The sequence below is a fragment of the Misgurnus anguillicaudatus genome, chromosome 15 (assembly GCF_027580225.2).
Source record: "Misgurnus anguillicaudatus chromosome 15, ASM2758022v2, whole genome shotgun sequence".
NCBI lineage: Eukaryota > Metazoa > Chordata > Actinopteri > Cypriniformes > Cobitidae > Misgurnus > Misgurnus anguillicaudatus.
In genome coordinates, this window is record NC_073351.2 from 15,565,890 (window position 1) to 15,580,032 (window position 14,143).

Genomic DNA, 14,143 nt, shown 5'->3' on the forward strand with positions numbered 1-14,143 from the left:
ATGGTTTTACCTCAGAGTGACAGTATACCACCTGAAGGTGTCACACACAACATATCAGGCCAATCTGATATGGAGTTTGTAAATTACAGCTCTCCAAAATAACCTAAATACATGTTTATTTCTATTAGATCAAATAGGTGCTTAAAGGAAACTACCTGTTTGCACAGAATGATTTTACCTCAGAGTGACAGTATCCCACCTCAAGGTGTCACCCACAAAACACCAGGTCAATCTGACATGGAGTCTGCAAACCACAGCTCTCCAAAATAACCCAAATACATGTTTATTTTTATAAGATCAAACAGATGTTAAAAGGAAACTACCTGTTTGCACAGAATGATTTTACCTAGGAGTGGCAGTGTGCCACCTCAGGGTGTCGCTCACACAGTGTCAAGTCAATCTGATATCAAGTTGGTAAAATACAGCTCTCCAAAATATCATAAATACTTGATTGTTTCTATAAAATCAAATAGTTTTTTAAAGATAAAATAGATGTTTAAAGGAAACTACCTGTTTGCACAGAATGATTTTACCTAAGAGTGACAGTATGCCACCTCAATGTGTCACTCACAACATATCAGGCCAATCTGATATGGAGTTTGTAAAATACAGCTTTCCAAAATAACCTAAATACATGTTTATTTCTATAAGATCAAATATGTGCTTAAAGGAAACTACCTGTTTGCACAGAATGATTTTACATCAGAGTGACAGTATACCACCTCAATGTGTCACTCACACTGTATCAGGCCAATCTGATATGGAGTTTGTAAAATACAGCTCTTCAAAATAACCTAAATAGATGTTTATTTCTATAAGATCAAATAGGTGCTTAAAGGAAACTACCTGTTTGCACAGAATGATTTTACCTCAGAGTGACAGTATACCACCTCAATTTGTCACTCACACAATATCAAGTCAATCTTATATGAAGTTTGTGAAATACAGCTCTCCAGGATATCATGGATACTTGATTGTTTCTATAGAATCAAATAGTTTTTTAAGATAGAATGGATGTTTGGAGGAAGCTACCTGTTTGCACGGAGTGGTTTTGCCTCACGGTGACAGTGTCCCACCTCGGGGTGTCACTCGCAACATATCAGGTCAATCTGATATGGAGGTTGTAAATTACAGCTCTCCAAAATAACCTAAATACATGTTTATTTTTATAAGATAAAATAGATGTTAAAAGGAAACTACCTATTTGCAAAGAATGATTTTACCTCACAGGGACAGTATCCCAACAGAAGGTGTCACTCACAACATATCAGGCCAATCTGATATGGAGTTTGTAAATTACAGCTCTCCAAAATAACCTAAATACATGTTTATTTTTATAAGATCAAATAGGTGCTTATAGGAAACTACCTGTTTGCACAGAATGATTTTACCTAAGAGTGACAGTATACCACCTCAAGGTGTCACTCACACAATATCAAGTCAATCTGATATGGAGTTTGTAAAATACAGCTCTCCAAAATAACCTAAATACATGTTTATTTCTATAAGATTAAATAGATTTTTTTAAGGAAACTACCTGTTTGCACAGAATAATTTCAACTCAGATTGACAGTATACTACCTCAAGGTGTCACTCACACAATATAAAGTCAATCTGATACAGAGTTTGTAAAATAAAATGTGTATTTAAATTTGATTTTAGAGAAACAATTGAGTTTTCATGCTATTCTGGAGAGCTGTATTTTACAAACTCCATATCAGATTGACTTGATATTGTGTGAGTGACACCTTGAGGTGGTATACTGCCACTCTGAAGTGAAATTATTTTGTGCAAACAGGCAGTTTCCTTTAAACATGTATTTGATCTTATGGAAATAACATGTATTTAGGTTATTTTGGAGAGCTGTATTTTACAAACTCCATATCAGATTGGCCTGATACGGTGTGAGTGACACCCTGAGATGGTATACTGTCACTCTGAGGTAAAATCATTCTGTGCAAACAGGTAGTTTCCTTTAAGCACCTATTTGATCTCATAGAAACAATCATGTATTTATGATATTTTGGAGAGCTGTATTTAACAAACTCCATATCTGATTGGCCTTATATGGTTTGAGTGACACGTTGAGGTGGTATACTGTCAATCTGAGGTGAAATTATTCTGTGCAAACAGGTAGTTTCCTTTAAACATGTATTTGATCTTATAAAATAACATGTATTTAGGTTATTTTGGAGAGCTGTATTTTACAAACTCCATATCAGATTGGCCTGATACGGTGTGAGTGACACCCTGAGATGGTATACTGTCACTCTGAGGTAAAATCATTCTGTGCAAACAGGTAGTTTCCTTTAAGCACCTATTTGATCATATAGAAACAATCATGTATTTATGATATTTTGGAGAGCTGTATTTTACAAACTCCATATCAGATTGGCCTGATATGGTTTGAGTGACACATTGAGGTGGTATACTGTCACTCTGTGGTAAAATCATTCTGTGCAAACAGGTAGTTTCCTTTAAACATCCATTTGATCCTAGAGAAACAATTGAGCCTTCATGCTATTCTGAAGAGCTGCACTCCACAAACTCCACATCAGATTGACTTGATATTGTGTGAGTGACACCTTGAGGTGGTATACTGTCACTCTGAAGTGAAATTATTTTGTGCAAACAGGCAGTTTCCTTTAAACATGTATTTGATCTTATAGAAATAACATGTATTTAGGTTATTTTGGAGAGCTGTATTTTACAAACTCCATATCAGATTGGCCTGATACGGTGTGAGTGACACCCTGAGATGATATACTGTCACTCTGGGGTAAAATCATTCTGTGCAAACAGGTAGTTTCCTTTAAGCACCTATTTGATCTTATAGAAACAATCAAGTATTTATGATATTTTGGAGAGCTGTATTTTACAAACTCCATATCAGATTGGCCTGATATGGTTTGAGTGACACATTGAGGTGGTATACTGTCAATCTGCTGTGAAATTATTCTGTGCAGACAGGTGGTTTCCTTTAAACATGTATTTGATTTTATAAAGTAACATGTAATTAGGTTATTTTGGAGAGCTGTGTTTTGCAGACTCTGTGTCGGATTGGCCTGGTGCGGTGTGGGTGACACCCTGAGATGGTATACTAACACTCTGAGGTAAAATCATTCTGTGCAAACAGGTAGTTTCCTTTAAGCACCTATTTGATCTTATAGAAACAATTAAGTATTTATGATATTTTGGAGGGCTGTGTTTTGCAAACTCCGTATCAGATTGACTTGATGTTGTGTGAGTGACACATTGAGGTGGTATATTGTCACTTTGAGGTAAAATCATTCTGTGCAAACAGGTAGTTTCCTTTAAACATGTATTTGATCTTATAAAATAACATGTATTTAGGTTATTTTGGAGAGCTGTATTTTACAAACTCTATATCAGATTGGCCTGATACGGTGTGAGTGACACCCTGAGATGGTATACTGTCACTCTGAGGTAAAATCATTCTGTGCAAACAGGTAGTTTCCTTTAAGCACCTATTTGATCTTATAGAAACAATCAAGTATTTATGATATTTTGGAGGGCTGTGTTTTGCAGACTCCGTATCGGATTGGCTTGATGTTGTGTGAGTGACACATTGAGGTGGTATATTGTCACTTTGAGGTAAAATCATTCTGTGCAAACAGGTAGTTTCCTTTAAACATCTATTTGATTTTATAGAAATAATTGAGTATTCATGCTATTTTGGAGAGCTGTATTTTACAAACTCCATATCATATTGACTTGATACTGTGTGAGTGACACCTTGAGGTGGTACATTGTCAATCTGAGGTGAAAATACTCTGTGCAAACAGGTAGTTTCCTTTAAACATCTATTTGATTTTATAGAAATAAACGTGTATTTAGGTTAATTTGGAGAGCTATATTTTACAAATTCCATATCAGATTGGCCTGATATGATGTAAGTGACACTCTCAGATGGTATACGGTCACTCTGAGCTAAAATCATTCTGTGCAAACAGGTAGTTTCCTTTAAACATCTATTTGATTTTATAGAAATAAACGTGTATTTAGGTTATTTTGGAGAGCTATATGTTACAAATTCCATATCAGATTGGCCTGATATGATGTAAGTGACACCCTCAGATGGTATACTGTCACTCTGAAGTGAAATTACTTTGTGCAAACAGGCAGTTTCCTTTAAACATGTATTTGATCTTATAGAAATAACATGTATTTAGGTTATTTTTGAGAGCTGTATTTTAAAAAAACCAAATCAGATTTGCCTGATAAGTTGTGGGTGGCACCCAGGGATGGTATACTGTCACTCTGGGGTAAAATAATTCTGTGCATGCACGTAGTTTACTTTGAGCACCTATTTGATCTTATAGAAACAATCAAGTATTTATGATATTTTGGAGAGCTGTATTTTACAAACTCCATATCAGATTGGCCTGATGTGATTTGAGTGACACATTGAGGTGGTGTGCTGTCAATCTGAGGTAAAATCATTCTGTGCAGGCAGGTAGTTTCCTTTGAGCACCTATTTGATCTTATGGAAACAATCGAGTATTTATGATATTTTGGAGAGCTGTATTTTCCAAACTCCATATCAGATTGGCCTGATATGGTTTGAGTGACACATTGAGGTGGTATACTGTCACTCTGAGGTAAAATCATTCTGTGCAAACTAGGGATGCATATCAATTAATCGCGATTAATCTATAGCAGAATAAAAGTTTTTGTTTACATCATATATGTGTGTGTACTGTGTATAATAACTTTGTATAGTTAAATGCACACACATGCATGTATATATTTAAGCAATGTTTACATATGTATATACATTTGTATATATATGTATAATTTATATTATATATAAATATAAATACTTAGTATATAAATATATTTTTTTCTTAAAATTATACATGCATGTGTGCATATTTATATATACATAATTATTATACACAGTTCACACACATATATGATGTAAACAAAAACCTTTATTCTGCTATAGATTAATCGCGATTAATTGATATGCATCCCTAGTGCAAACAGGTAGTTTTCTTTAAACATCTATTTGATCTTAAAAAAACTATTTTATCTTATAGAAACAATCAAGTATTTATGATATTTTGGAGAGCTGTATTTTCCAATCTCCATATCAGATTGACTTGATATTGTGTGAGTGACACCTTGAGGTGGTATACTGTAACTCTGAGGTAAAATCATTCTGTGCAAACAGGTAGTTTCCTTTGGGCACCTATTTGATCTTGTAGAAATAAGCATGTATTTAGGTTATTTTGGATAGCTGCATTTTACAAACTCCATATCAGATTGGGCTGATACAGTGTGAGTGACACATTGAGGTGGTATAGTGTCATTCTGAGGTGAAATTATTCTGCGCAAACAGGTAGTTTCCTTTGCACATGTATTTGATCTTATAGAAATAAACATGTATTTGATCTTATAAATATGTATTTAGGTTATTTTGGAAAGCTGTATTTTACAACAGCCTAACAACTAGGGGTGGGCGATATGACCAAAATCTTCTATCACGATAGGATTAATTTTATATCATGATAACGATATGTATCACGGTAGAGTTTTTTTATGTTTTAATAAGGTTAAATCTTTAATACCATAGAAATGTTCATAATTCTCACAAAAACATATACAAGCATAAAAAGAAGATAAAAACAAACAAAACTTAACTCTCTGAAGATAAACAGTCAATGAAATAAGAATGATAATAAATAATTATGCATATATGTGTAGGCTTATATATTTTTTTTTATTTAAGGTAGAAAAGTGATTTAATCAGGAGCAGTGAGAGATTTTCTATCAATGCTGTTTGATTAACACGAGTGACAGACAGGAGCAAAATTAGGTAACTTCCCCTTTAAGACCAAAGTCCGGATCCAATACGCTGTTACACATGCGCTTTCTCTTTTAGCTGTTTATTTCTCTTAAGACCTAACTGGTCGTGTTTATGAGGATGCTTGCAAAGACGGGAATTTTGACGCATATGTCTATTTAAGGCCAATAAAGCGGAAAAATGCTCACAAGCTTAATGAGCAGCGGTCGCGCGACTTGCGCGCTCCTCACAGACAGAAAGAGCAGCGGTTGCGCGACTTGTGCGCTCCTGAGACACAGAAAGAACGCACGCATACAGATCTTTTGTCTGTGTTTCAATGGCTTAAAATAACTTGTTTTAAAACTGCAGTGCTTAAATACGTGTACAAACGTTACGTTTTAACTACCACGTGCATAGGAGCGTGACGTGGGCGCGTAACCTCGATAGAAACGATAGTCCAAAATCTCTACCGGTTGACTAATTTCTAACGGTTAATTATGTCTACCGGTTTATCGTCCACCCCTACTAACAACCACCTTAATATGCTAGCAACTTCATAGTAATCCACCATAATATCTCAACAACAGCCTAGCAATAACCAATAAAACCCCATCAACAGTCTAGCAATCACCCAGAAAACAAGAGCAATAGCATAGCAACCAACCAGAATTCCACAACAACAACCTAGCAACCACACAGAACCTCAGGCAACAGCCTAGCAACCGCCATAATTCCCTAGCAACCACAAAGAACGCCAGAACAACAGCCTAGCAACCACCCATATAGCCTAGCAACAGTCTAGCAATCACAGAGAAAACCAAAGCTATAACCTAGCTACCATTTAAAAAAAACTTAGTAACAGCCTAGCAACCACACATAATGCAATAGAAATAGCCTAGCAAACAACGACAATACCTTAACAATGATTTAAAACAGACACAGAATGCAATAGAAATAGCCTAGCAAACAACGACAATACATTAGCAATGATTTAAAACAGACACAGAATGCAACAGAAACAGCCTAGCAACCACCCATAATACCCTAGCAACCACCAATAAATCCCTAGCTACGATTTAAAACAGACACAGAATGCAATAGAAACAGCCTAGCAACCACCCATAATACCCTAGCAACCACCCATAATACCCTAGCAATGACTTTAAACTGACACAGAATGTAATAGAAACAGCCTAGCAAGCACCCACAATACCCTAGCCACGACTTAAACAGACACAGAATGCAATAGAAACAGCCTAGCAACCACACTGAATGCTACAGGAACAGCCTAGCAACCACCCATAATACCCTAGCAATGACTTTAAACAGACACAGAATGCAATAGAAACAGCCTAGCAACCACCCACAATACCCTAGCAACGACTTAAAATGCAATAGAAATAGCCTAGCAACCACCCATAATACCCTAGCAATGATTTGTAACAGACACAGAATGCAACAGAAACATCATAGCAACCACCCATAATACCCTAGCAAAGACTTAAACAGACACATAATGCAACCGAAGTAGCCTAGCAACCACCCATAATACCCTAGCAATGATTTTTAACAGACATAGAATGCAAAAGAAACAGCCTAGCAGCCACCAATAATACCCTAGCAACGACTTAAACAGACACAGAATGCAACAGAAACAGACTAGCAACCACCCATATACCCTAGCAACAGTCTAGCAATTACATAGAAAACCAAATCTATACCCTAGCAACCACTTAAAAAGCCCTAGCAATAGCCTAGGAAGCAACCAGAATGCAACAAAAACAACATAGCAACCACGCATAAAACCCTAGTAACAGCCTAGCAACCACACAGAATGCAAATGAAACAACCTAGCAACCACCCATAATACCCTAGCAACGACTTAAAACACACACAGGAAGCAAAGAAAACAGCCTAGAAACCACCCATAATACCCTTGCAACGACTTGCAGTGTGCAACAGAAACAGCCTAGCAACAGTATGCAAAAGAAACAGCCTAGCAACCACACAGAATGCATCATAAACCGCCTAGCAACCACCCATAATACCTTAGCAATGACTTAAAGAACCCTAGCAACGGCCTAGCAACAACACGGAATGCGGGAGAGGCCGCCTGGCGGCCACCCATAATACCCTAGCAACAGCTTGAAGAACCCTAGCAACAGCCTAGCAACCACACAGAATGCAAGAGAAACCGCCCAGCAACCACCCACAACACCCCAGCAACAACCCAAAACAGACACATAATGCAACAGAAACAGCCTAGCAACCAAACAGAATGCAACAGAAACAGCCTAGCAACCACTTATAGAACCCTAGCAACCACACAGAATGCAAGAGAAACAGCCTAGCAACCACCCATAATACCCTAGCAATGACTTAAAACAGACACATAATGCAACAGAAATATCAACAGATTAAGTGAGAAACTTTTATTTTGAAATCATTCCTCTCGTGCATTTACCGTAATGTCTAATTTATGTGCACACAGAAAAAAAACGGGGGGCTAGTTTGACCGTCTTTTTCGGAGTGGCGGCTGGCTTGACCGCAGTATGACGCTGGAGGGGCATTGGATCATCGGCGGGGGGGCACTGCCATTTGAGAAATATTTTGACACAGTGGCAACATCATAAATCCCAATGTGATTGATGCAGCTCAGATAGAGGGGCATATTTAATGAGCATTACTTTATTTTTAGTAGAAAATGTAACAAACAGAGCAACATAATACAGCTGTATATTTAAAGAGCATTACTACTGACACCAGAGCTATACTCGCTGAGCAAATTAAAACATCATAGTACAACACAGCAGAAATGTATTATTTGCGAATTTCGTTTATTCTTGTTAATTTTTATATCATGTAATTTAGAGGCTATGTGGCAACGTTAGCCCTATGCACACAGTTTATTCAGTCACACACAGAAATACGATAATAAAAGGCAGAAAGGGGTGGGGGTAAAGATATGCCGTCTCATATATCTTTAGTACAGGTAGCCAAGTATAAAACACAAATGCAGATAGACCCAGCAAACATTCATCAACAATTTACATGCTATGCCTTATCATGAAAGCCAGGGCTGGCTTCAAAAAGTGAATTGAACCAACGACTTACTCAAAAGAGTTGTAGGCGACGAGTGTGGCTACTAAACCGTCTAATGTGTCCTTCCATTCGCTTGTGATCGCCCCTTACCACTGTAAACTGTTACCGGATACTGTTTTAACACAATTTGAACAGGCCTGTCAGTCCCGATACCATCAACCGCTGTCCGCTGACTTGGAGGGCTTGAAGATTGTTGCTTAGCTGCGCTAGTTACTTTTGGAAGTTGTCCGGAGGTAGCAATAGCAGATGGGCCAGCTCGGCTCTTATAGACCGTCGTACTGGTGGTGGTGGCCGGAGTATCAGACGCTGCTAATTGAAGAGGCTGCGCAGAACTTAACCATTTTCGTAAATCCATTTTTTGTCTATATTTAGGTCAACAATTAGCCGCTAACTGTCTATAATATAGACGGACAAACTGTTCTTTCGATTCTCGAAACAACAACTTGAAATGGATTTTGCGCGCTAAAAGTCAAATGTAACAAGTTTACTCAGCGACCAATAAGAATTGTCCAATAATGACGAAGCTTAGTAACATGTCACAAACAACCGAAATGATGCCAAATATTTTTCCCATCATTTTATTTTATTAAAATTATAGTGTGTACATTTAATATTAAAATATGAACTAAAAGGGATTTTTTGTGGGGCCTGTACTAGGAGGGGCATCAATGACCACTAGGGGGGGCACGGCCCTCGAATGCCCCACCACAGCGCCGACCCTGAGCTATGCAGAAAATAAACCTGCGTTACTCAAACTCGTGACAATGATGATACACGAGCAAGGCAACAGACTTCAAAATTATAAAGTAGCACAACCTCTATCTCCACCAGAATAGAGAGTCTTTGTCCCATTCACCATGATCAGTCATATTTATAAACTGAAAGCCCTTGTCCAATTCACAATAAAATGAAAATATATTACACTGCAAATACCTTAAAATAATATATTATTATTATTATTATATTAATATAATAACTAAATCTAAAAAAAAAATGATGCATGTTAATATAGTATGGCTGTGTGACAATATGGTTTGTTTCTATTTATAAAACAGTTCCAGTCCTTGATTCTGATTGGTCATCAGTTGTACCTTACTCCACTTTGCGTTGTGCCTAATACGAAAAGGCAGCCTCTCGTACCTTACTGCTTACTTAAATATCTCTGTTTTACACATTTAGTATTAGGGGGTCCCTGCTCCATGCCTCTCTCATCTAAGGGGTCCCCGGCCCAAAAAACGTTGAAGACCCCTGCGGTAGGGAATTTACAAAATATCTTCATGGTACATGATCTTTACTAATATCCTAATGATTTTTGCCATAACAAATCATACAATGTATTGTTGGCTATTGTTACAAATATCCCTGTACTACTTATGACTTATGGTTTTGTGGTCCCGGTCACATGTTGTGCTGTGAACTTCATACGACAGATTTTTTTCTTGTTTCATTTTACACAACATTTCCCTCTTCAACTCCTTTTCTCACACCCTGCGGGAAATAAATGATTTTTGGTCCTTTTTAAGCCTCTTTTAAGAGCTGCGAACCTTCAGCCTTCAGTGTTTAATGATCTGTGCTCTCCATCACAAAGTTTCTCTTAATAGATGCAGTTTGTCAATAGGTGCGTGTAAGAAGGCAGAACAGGAGTGAAGGTGAGAATTATCTGACACGTCAAAGGAGTTTGAAAGTAAATGAACAGTATCTGGAAACAGTGGGGGTCCAGCTTTACTGAGAGCCTCCATAGACCACCGCTGTGCCACTGCACAACCTGAAGGGAACAGACTGCATAAACAACACTGACCTCGGCTCACCCTCAGACCTGTATACCCACACTGAAATTAAACTATAGTGTCTTTTAATCAGGTCAATCACACCTTGCAGAAGACAGTAACAGGCAGATGATGTTCAAGTAATTGGAGGTTTCGAAAATCTCTACCTGTTTTAAGCCACAGAGACTCTCCTGCCCAAAAAAACTAAACTACTTTGGCACTTGTATTCATTTTAAGAAGTGTTTATGTAACAGCCACAGGAGTGTGAGGTGAAGGTCTGGCTACTTTTGGGAGTGGACAGTAAGATTGAATATACTGCCAATCTATTGAGATGATTGCCAAGTGGAAGCTACCCAGAAGGAAAATAAACATTGCCCTGAGAAGTTCTTATATATCTTTTTTATCAAATGCTTTAAATGGATAATTCACTCCCAAATTAATACTTTAGCATTATTTACTCACGCTCATGTCATTTGAACCCCAAATATTTTCTTAGATCTTCTAAATGTAATTTTTGCAATGTGCTGTCTGGGATTTTCTGTTATTTTATAATTTTATTCTGTAAAGACAAAGACTTGTTAATGTTTAATGTTCATTTCACTTTGTACAAACTGTTACCAGTAAATAACATAAATTTAAACCCACACTGAAATGAAACTTTAGTGTCATTTAAACAGGTTCATCAGACCTTGCAGAAGACAGTAAAAGGCAGATGATGTTCAAGTAATCTTACATATGCAATAATTGTTTTTTAGTGCATTTGGGTTCTGAAGAATATAGAAAGACACTTGGGACATTGGGGGTTCAAATGACATGAGGGTAAGTCAAGTCAACATTTATTTATAAAGCACAAATTTAACACAACTGCAGTTGATTCAAAGTGCTTTACAGTAAATCAGAAATTAAAATAGACAAGGAGGGGGAAAATTTAGTGAAAAATCAAATATCGAAGTCAATTAAGCAAATTGTATATACATACATAACATGAAATGATGTTTTATTAACGTAGTTTGGGAGAAACACGTCAAATAAACTACTCAAGTGCCTCCAGCCGTCTACAAGCAGTAATTAACATATCTACCCAATAAGCATGAAGGCAAGCCCATATATAATCACAGTCAAACTCACCTAAGGATTCTCTACAGTCTTCAGAATCCCTCCACCACCCTGTCTCCTCTTATTTACCAGGTTACTCCCTAAACCTGGGGGGGGGGGGGTACTCTGCATTCGGGCCCATTTCTGAGCTCAGAGCCCTCTCACCGGACAGCACGCCAAATACGTTTACAAATGTAATCTATCCAACTTATTTGTAAGTGTTAACTTGTGAAACAGCAACTATAAAAAAATAATATATACTGTACACGTATACACATACACGCATGTGCGCACACACACACACACACACACACACACATATATACATATATATGTTTGTAAAGTGAGTAAAAATAAGTCTTTAAACTGTTTTTAAAAACATCCAGTGATGGAGAGGCCCTGATGCACAAAGGTAGACTGTTCCAGAGCTGTGGGGCGGCTACACAGAGAGCTTGATCACCTTATGATTTGCAACGAAAATGAGGGACAGATAAAAGTAACTGATCACAAGATCTTCATGACCTAACAGCTGTGTTTGGCTTAATAAGATCAAAAATATAATCTGGGGCCAAGTTGTGCAATGCTTTGTATGTGAAAAGAAGGATCTTAAAGTCGACTCTAAATTTTATGAGGAGACAATACAATGAGGCAAGGACAGGAGATATGATCTCTTTTTCAAGCAATCTAGCTGCCAAGTTTTCAACCATCTGTAACCGAGACAGATGTAGATTGAAACAAAATAACAAACAAGAGAATTGCAGTAGTCCAGTCGACAAGAATTTAGTGCATGAATCAGAATTTCAAGGTCTTTACTAGAAAGAAAGTGTTTCACATTTGTTATGGATCTAAGTGAAAAAGCTACTCTTTATGCATTTATGTGCTTGTCAAATTCGAAGTGAGGATCAAAATAGACACCAAGATTTTTTTAAATAATAGGCCTATAATACATAAGGTATAATACATAATGCAAAAGTTATATCGTTAAAATAGGGAACAAAATCAGATTTAAGAAATATTCTTCCTTTTTTATTGTTGTCTACAAACTTTGACTTTCCTTTTATGATCTTCAGTATGAATTGCAGGGAAAGTATCGAACAGTTAGCATCCAAGCATGATAATTGGTCAAAATGAGTCACAGGACTTGACTGACTTTGCAGTACTGTAGGCTTAATTATCTGCTGTAATCTCTCAATTCTGATGGGGTTTTAAGGCAGGCAAAAAGCCTGTCGAAATGCTTGATCCTTAAACTTGTTTGCATCCACGCTCAATTTCACCATGAGGTTCATAATAAACACTCTCAGGAGAAACGCAGTGTCAGTCCCTTCTGCACACTGCAGTGACTCATCAACGTCGCTCCAAGACCAACCGTATCTTTTTCAGTGCTACTACAATACAAACTACATCTGTTAGATCCAAAATGGCAAAGTTACATTTAAAGGACTCTGCAGCTGCACTTAAGTAAGGCCAAGAAAAGACCCACGTCTGAAGTGAAGTTAAAGATGACGAGAATGAACAGAGAAAAGACAGGTAGGGGGTGATTGTGTGGGTGTGCAGAGTTTGTCTGTCCTCCAGGCATATGTACCCGCTCTCCAAACACTACAAACACATATAGCCCACGCATGAAAAGACTGAGTGGGTACTTGATATTTACAAGCCTGGACACTGTGGACTAATTTTGGAATAAAGTGGAGAGGGTGTATAGTATAGGAAGAAAATGCAAGATAGCTACTATGAAACCAAAAGCAAGATGGCTATTTAAGTCTGAGTGAAATCTATAGATGGTGAAAATGAGAGGAAAAGCAATAGCCATGATATATATGACAGATATACTGCATAATATAGTATGGTGTAGTGTAGTGTATGGCATAGGTATGAATATCACCATCATTGGTGCAAGGTGCTGTTGCCAATTACATTCTGGCACAAGGATAAATGTTGGGGGGGAATAACATATCTCAGATCAAATATGGAATATGACATTTGCAGTTAAGTAAAATAAGGGAGAGTGAAAGTCATCTGAATACTAAATACTTAAATATCAACATAAACATATAACTTTATTATTGGTCTTTAAATTATCCAAAATACTTTTCTCTGCTTTTGTCTGTTTAGTTTATTTTGTTTTAACAAAAACCAAAGAGAGATTGGTTATCTTTTAAACTTTTTAGACATACTTTTCACAATCAGTGAACCTTAAATCAAAGCATCACCTTTTAACCATTAATATTTATGACTTTCTAAGGTTGTGTTCTGACCTCTTTGGCTTTGTGTCAAATTAGAAATTCATGTAAACAGGTTTTTTTGCAGCACTAGGAGGGTGATTTAATATTTAATGCCAATTAGGAAATGTCTGAGCAGAGGTAGTAGAACC